This window comes from Alexandromys fortis, unplaced genomic scaffold, assembly GCF_014885135.2.
Source record: "Alexandromys fortis isolate MF-2015 unplaced genomic scaffold, M_Fortis_MF-2015_v1.1 scaffold_44, whole genome shotgun sequence".
NCBI lineage: Eukaryota > Metazoa > Chordata > Mammalia > Rodentia > Cricetidae > Alexandromys > Alexandromys fortis.
Genome location: NW_026067921.1, coordinates 4,521,253 through 4,528,217, shown reverse-complemented (window position 1 = coordinate 4,528,217; position 6,965 = coordinate 4,521,253).

Here is a 6,965-nt window from a genome sequence, read left to right as displayed (position 1 = left end):
GACCAAAAAAATCTGTTTGTCTGTCTCCTCAGAAGAGAGGTGATGGTGGGGCCTGGGTGTTTCTCCAGGAGCCCCAGGGGCGGGCACTCAATGGGCTGTGTGCTGGGTGCCTGCTTGAATCCATGCAGCTGAGCCTCTCTCTGTTCTGCTTGCTGGCACGACTTGCTGGTGGTCTTGGGTCTCTTCCCTCACTCCTGCCTCTCCTCCTGGATGGTGAAGAATCTTGTCTATATCAGTATTTATTTCCTATGAAGTATTTCCTGGTTATTATGAAAAATAGAGATAAAAATGTAACATCACAGTGTGCCAGGTCTCATTCTTTTTCCTTTTGAACCTTTTTATGACTGTTTTCCCATATGCATCTGTGCCCGCAGCGTGAGCACCTGTTGCCCACAGTGGTCAGAAGAGGTCACTGGACCCCCTGGAATGGAGTTGCAGAGCCACCGTGTCAATGCTGGGAACTGAACTGGGGTCCTCTGCAGGAGCAGCCCGTGCTCTTTAGCACTGACCTCACTTTTTGTGTGTACAACAGCGGGGCTTGAGTTGTGTTTCATTAAGAGGGCCCAAAACAAAGGGTTAGGACTCCCCTTTGGATCAGGTCATTGTGGCCCTCAGTGTAGCCATCAGTTTTTCTGGATTCCATTGCAGTAGATTCCTGGGCTTCACTTGAGTCAGAGACGTGACGTTGTGACCGGTCAAACTTGAGCGGGTTAGTTTAGCATTTGTTACCTTAGTGGGTTCCCTGGGCTGCTGCCCTGTGTACCCTTCCAGCTCCTGGTCTGAAGGAATGTGCAGATTGGGAGAGCTCTGCTAAGGGAGGGGAATTAATCCTTAGTCTTTCTCAGTTTCCTGTGACATCTTTAAGCTCTGGTCTCCGGATTGAGACCACTTGGCCAAAGGCCTTACTAAGTTACTAAGGTTAGGGAGAGGAGAGCCAGACCCTGAGCTACACGCTGTCTGCACCTACACCTTAGACAGCGAAACCTATGTCCTCCTTCCAGACCTTTGATTAGGGCCCTGCTGGAGAGGCAGCCTGATCCTGAGGGAGTGGCTTCCTGTGGAGCTGTGCTCAGCTTGCAGCCTGACGCTGGGATGATCCTCTCTGTTGCCATGTCACCTGTGTCCCTGCCTCGTCTCAGAGGGTATCACTGAGCTCACTTCATTTGCCACAGACTTCCTGTTGACAGCCTGTTACGGCGTGGAACCTGACATGTATCCTACCAACATATCCCCAGCATGTGCGGTTTTGAAGGCTGTCAAGCACTGAGGAGGTGAGGCCTAGTGGCTAGAAGTAGGTCGGTAGAGGCAGGCTTTGAAGGTTATACCCCCTTTGGTTCTGGCCTTGTCTGCCACCACGTAAACACCCTCCACCTCTCGTTCCTGCCTCAACAGACAGCCATTCCTGCTGCCGTGACTTCTGGGCCATGGTGAACTGAAATTCCTACAGTCGTAAAGCTCAAAGAAGCCCTTCCTGAAGTTGCTTCCTTCTGTCAGGATTTGTCAGTGACAGGCCGGACACGGCCCACCCTAGCCCTGAGCCCTGCCGACCATGGTTCTCCTTCCTGCTTGGCCCTCAGCACTTGGCCTCTTTCTTTCTGTCTTGTGAGTCTTTACAACACACCTCTGTCTTTAAGCTCCCAAGCCTCACTCTAGTTTGTCCTGGTGGAGCTGATGGAGCTGGATTCACAGAGGTAGATTTCCTGTATTCAGTCAAGTTACCAGAAAAGGCCAAACGGGGCTTTGCTCTTTGACCTGAACCCCATGTAATGGGTTTGGTTATGGGCACAGGCAGTGTGGGGCTAGGTTGCCCTGGCCTAAGTGTCCAGAGTACCGCTAGGGGTCAGTATGGCCTGCTCTCCACAAGGGTCATCTGGGCTAGGCCATGACAGCAGCTGTGGTGCTACCCAAAGCCCCACAGAATGTCTGACACGCCGGCGGCAGCCCTGAGGCCTGTCAGGAGAGCAGAGGTTACCTCATCCAGCAGGCTTCATGCTTTACTCCACAGAAACCTAGTAACTGTCCCGCAACCGTGTGTTCAGACACGTCCAGCCTGCAGAAATATAGAGAAGCGTGGTGACTGTCCCTTCCCCAGTGTTCTGTCTCAACGGCTCCTCTCCGCCTGGAGCCGTTGAAAATTGATTTGTTGTCCCCGCAAAAAGTAAGCTGAGGCATGGGAAGTCACTTTTTAATACTTGAGCTTAATGTAGCCTAGGATTAAGGACATTCTATTATATTTTTGAACTATGTTTTTGAATCTAAGAACATTACCAAAATTCCTGCCAGGTTTGGTGCATGTCTGTAATTCCAGCAGTCAGGCAGGGGCACAGGGTCATGCCAGCCTGTCTGCATAAGAAGATCCTGTTTGGGAGAAGGAAAGTTTATCAAGGATCTAGAAGTTCGTGTTAAAGTTTGCCAAGTTATCCAAAATACCTTTTATACACATAGGCTTTAATTTGAAGTTTCGTATTGTTGTATTTCATTAATCTAGATTAATTAATCTCAATATGTGGATCATGACCCCTTTGGGGCTCAAACCACCTTTTCACAAGGGGCTCCTAAGACTTTTGGAAAACATATTTATGTTACAATTTATAACAGTAGCAATTTTTTGTTGCTGTTCTTCAAAACAGGGTTCCTTTGTAGCTGTTGGCTGTAGACCAGGCTGACTTCGAACTCATAGGGACCCTACCTCTGCCACCCGAGTGCTGGGATTAAAGGCTTGCGCCACTGCCACCCAGCTAACTGTAGCAAAACTATAGTTATGAAGTAGCAATGAAAATAATTTTATGGTTGGGGCCACCATTGTAATGGTCTGTCCTGTTCCTTTAAGAGAAAAGCCCCCTCCCCCACCCACTGAGGCAAGCAGATCTTCCTTCTGCTTCCTTTCCAGCTCTCTCCCGAAGAGGCAGCTTCTGCCTCTCTCCCTTCTCCCCACTTCTCCCCTTCTCCCCCTCTGTTTCTCTTTCTGTGCCTCTCTCTGCTCTTCCCCCTTCTCCTCTTGCCCCCGTTTCCTTTCCCTTCCATAACCCACTAAATAAATACTCACTTTTTTTTGCATGGTGTGTCTCTGTCTCTCACCCGTGTAGCTCCCTGCCTGGGACCTGCTGGGCCAGCGGGCCACTCTTGGGGACACGCCATTTTACTTTAATCATAACCATAACATGAGGAACTATATTAAAGGATCACAGCATTAGAAAGGTTGAGAACCACTGATCTAAAGCAATTATCTACTTGATTTATATATTGATGTAGGTGGGTCTTCTTTCTATGTGTTGCTTTCATTGGTTAATAAAGAAACTGCTTGGCCTGATAGGTCAGAACATAGGTGGGTGGAGTAGACAGAACAGAATGCTGGGAAGAAGGCAATGAGGCAGAAGCCATAGCTCTCCTCTCCAGACAGACGCCATGATTCTTCGACCCAAGACGGATGTAGGCTAGAATCTTTCCAGGTGCTACACACATTAATAGAAATGGGTTAATCAAGATGTGAGAGTTAGCCAGTAAGCGGCTAGATATAATGGGTCAGGCAGTATCTAAATGAATACAGTTTCCATGTAATTATTTCAGGGGTAAAGCTAGCCAGGTGGTGGGACGCAGCCTGCTCGCCTCATCTCTACAATATATATGTATATGTGTGTGTATACACACACACACACACACACACACACACACACACACACACACGACAGGCCGGGGGTGGTGGTGCACACCTTTAATCCCAGAACTTGGGAAACAGAGGCAGGCAGATTTCTGAGTTCAAGGCCAGCTTGGTCCACAGAGTGATTTCCAGAATAATCAGGACTGTTACACAGAGAAAATTCTGTCTTGAACCCCTGTCCCTCAATAAACAAACAAAAAAAAGCAAAATTTGTATGTATAGATACAGGTAGATTTCTCAACAACTCCCTTGAGATTTTGATTCAGGTTATCTGTTATGAGGCTGGAATTTGCATTTTAAGAAATTACTTAATGTATATGGATGTTTTGCTTGCATGTATGTCTGCGTGCCTTGTGCATGCCTAGTGCCCAAGAAGGCCGAAGAGGGCAGGTCCCCTGCGACTGGTTGTGACCCACCATGTGGGTGCCGGGACTCGAACTCAGATTCTTTGGAAGAGCAGCCAGTGCTCTTAATCACTGAGTCATCTCTCCAGCCCCAACTTTCATTTTTTTTTAAAGTAAGTGTGTGTGTACGTGTGTGTGTGTGCGCGTTCACACATGGCTGTGAGGACGTGCATATTTCATACTGTGTGGAGAGCTGAGGATAACCCCAGGTATCAGCCTTCACCTTCTTCCTTGTTTGAGGTGGAATGCCATTCACCTCAGTGCACCAGGCTAGGTGGCTTGTGAGCTTCAGGGGGTTCTGGCTCTGCACCCCCATTTTGCCTTAGTGTTGTGATTACAGACTGTGCTGTCATGTCTGGCCTAAATGTGTTGTGGAATTGACACTTGTGGAATTGATGGCTTGCCCAGTGAACCGTCTCCCCAGCCCTGGAATCTGTAATTTAAAAAGAATGGCATATGGAAACACCTTCCAAAAGTGAAAATAATTTTCTCTGTTGAAGAGAACTTTGTCCTTTTTTGCCTTGGGTTATTGCATATATTTTTGTGGGGCATTACATGTGCACATGTCCTGGTTTCCTTTTGATATTTCTCTTTGTATCAAAGAAACTGTTCAGCTTAATAAAATTGTTGTTCTGTGGTTTGTTTAATTAAAAAAAAAAAAGGAGGATGGTGACTGTGACAATCAGCTAGGGCTGGCTCCAGGCTGCCCCCGTGCCCTCACCTTCCTGCAGAGACTGGCTGTGGCCTGAGGGTCCTTTCAGTTTGGAAATTCACAAAGACCCTGGGGCAGCCGACTTACACGCTTGTGTGCTGACTTACGCTCTTGTGCCAAACCCTTCACAGTAAAACCATGAGTGTGGTGCACTGAGTCCAGGGCATGGCTGACTGCACACATGCTCTGGTTTCTCACCGTATGTTGGTTCGTGTGAACCCTTTCTTTCGGGTCTTTCAGCCAATCCACTGTCGCATCAGCCTGTCGCCTTGTGATCACGTCAGTCTGGGCGTCAAAAACAGGGACCTTTTTTTGTTTGTTTTTCGAGACAGGGTTTCCTTGTGTAGCCTTGGCTATGCTAGAACTCATTCTGTAGACTAGACTAGCCTCAAACCCGAAAGATCTGCCTGCCTCTGCCTCCTGAGTGCTGGGATTAAAGGCGTGCGCCACCACTGCCCGACTACAAAGGGGAATCTTATATTTGCTAACTGTGAAGAATTCCTTGTTACAGTTTCTGCCTGTCTCCAACAAGTTCACATTCATGATGGTTCTGATTTATTTAGCCAACTGACATGTTAGCTGTGCCTCTCAGCTTTGACATTGCAGATTGAATAAACAGGCTTTCAGTGTGTTTGTTAAAAAAAACCACAACACTGATGGAGACAGAAAAGGGAGATCCTGTTGGTACAGAATTCATTTTACATGGCATCTCCATATCGTATGTTCTCCCATTTCATGTGATGCTGTGCTCTGATGATTTCTGTTAAGTTCATGTTTGTTTCTTTAAAAAGGAAAGCAATGACCGGGCCCTGCTAATGTGCTAGAGGCAAACGCTTAGTGGAGCTGACTCCTTTCTGGGGTTCCCATGGAATCCTGCAGATGACAGATTAGCCAGCAAGTCAGCAAAACGGAGCGAATCCTGTTGAGTATAGTGTCCATGTTCTCCAGTGGGGGACCCAGGAATGCTAGAGACAACTGAGGGGCACTAGAGCAACGGGCTGTGAGACCAGAGCTGAGCATCGCTGACCCTGTAACTTGGTCCCTCAGTTCACCATGCTCTAGGCTCTGCTGAGTGCTGTCTCTGGCCTGAAGTGATTCTGCGTGGTGGACCGACAGCAGGAAGGTGGCTGAATGTACTGAGCAGAGCCCTGTGAGGGGCTTCCTCAGGAAGCCAAGCTAAAGTTAGATCTTCCAGCTGTGTGCAGGTGTGAAGCCCCACCCTCTCTCCTGCCCCTAACCTGGATCTCACAATGTATCTGTCCTTGTCCCCCTCCAGGCTCCCTTCACACAAGATGAAATGTCCTGCCTCAGCCACTGTCTGAGCCTTTCTATGGAGATGGCCTCTAGGACTGTAGGGGTGGGGGCAGTAGTGGTCGGTGAGCTCTGGACAGCTGGCTCCTGTTTGGTCATCAGGCAGCACAATGTTCTAGTTCCCTCCCGCTGTCCATAAAAGACCCCTGCCTTCCACCGTACCTGCTGTGCGTCCCTTCCCCACTCCCAGCCACCTTGGAGAGAACTTTAGACCCTTGCCCGCCATTGCTGACATGGGAAGGAGACCTGCCCTAGTCTGTGGACAGATGGACACTGGCTGTCCTGTCCCAGGTTAGTGGAGCCAGGACTGCGTGACGTCATTGTGCTCCTCTCCCTCCGTGAGCCTAAAACTCAACCGACACAGTAAATGTTTAGCTGTGTTTGTGATCTGATTTCAGGTTGTTTTCCCTGCCTGTTAGGTAAGGAGATGGCTTAGACACCCTCAAGGGAGCCTCCCAACCTGGTGCTCTTTAGCCACACAGGGCAGAGCCTTCCTGGGGAAAGGCTGTCCGTAGGGGTGGTTGGCAGAGGAGGCACGGTGGTGCAGGTGGAGGCTGCGGGGCCGAGTGGCTGAGGGCCTCTGAGGAGGTGCGAATGAGGGAGGCAGAGCAGGGCTGGTGTGGACAGCCCTGTCCCGGCCTTATCTCCTGTCCAAGACACCCTCTCCACACCCCAGCCCTGATAAGCAGGTGTGAGCCATGGCTGCCTTGTGACAGGCCCTTCAGCAGGGAGGGTGGTGGCGGGGGTCCACTCCACTTCTGCACTCGGACGTCAGCATCTTTCTCCCCTCGCTCTTGTTTCCCTGCAGGACTAGGCAGGCCCAACAAAATGGCATCATTCCTGACCCTCAGCTTTGGCTCTTAAGATGTCTTTTTCTGCT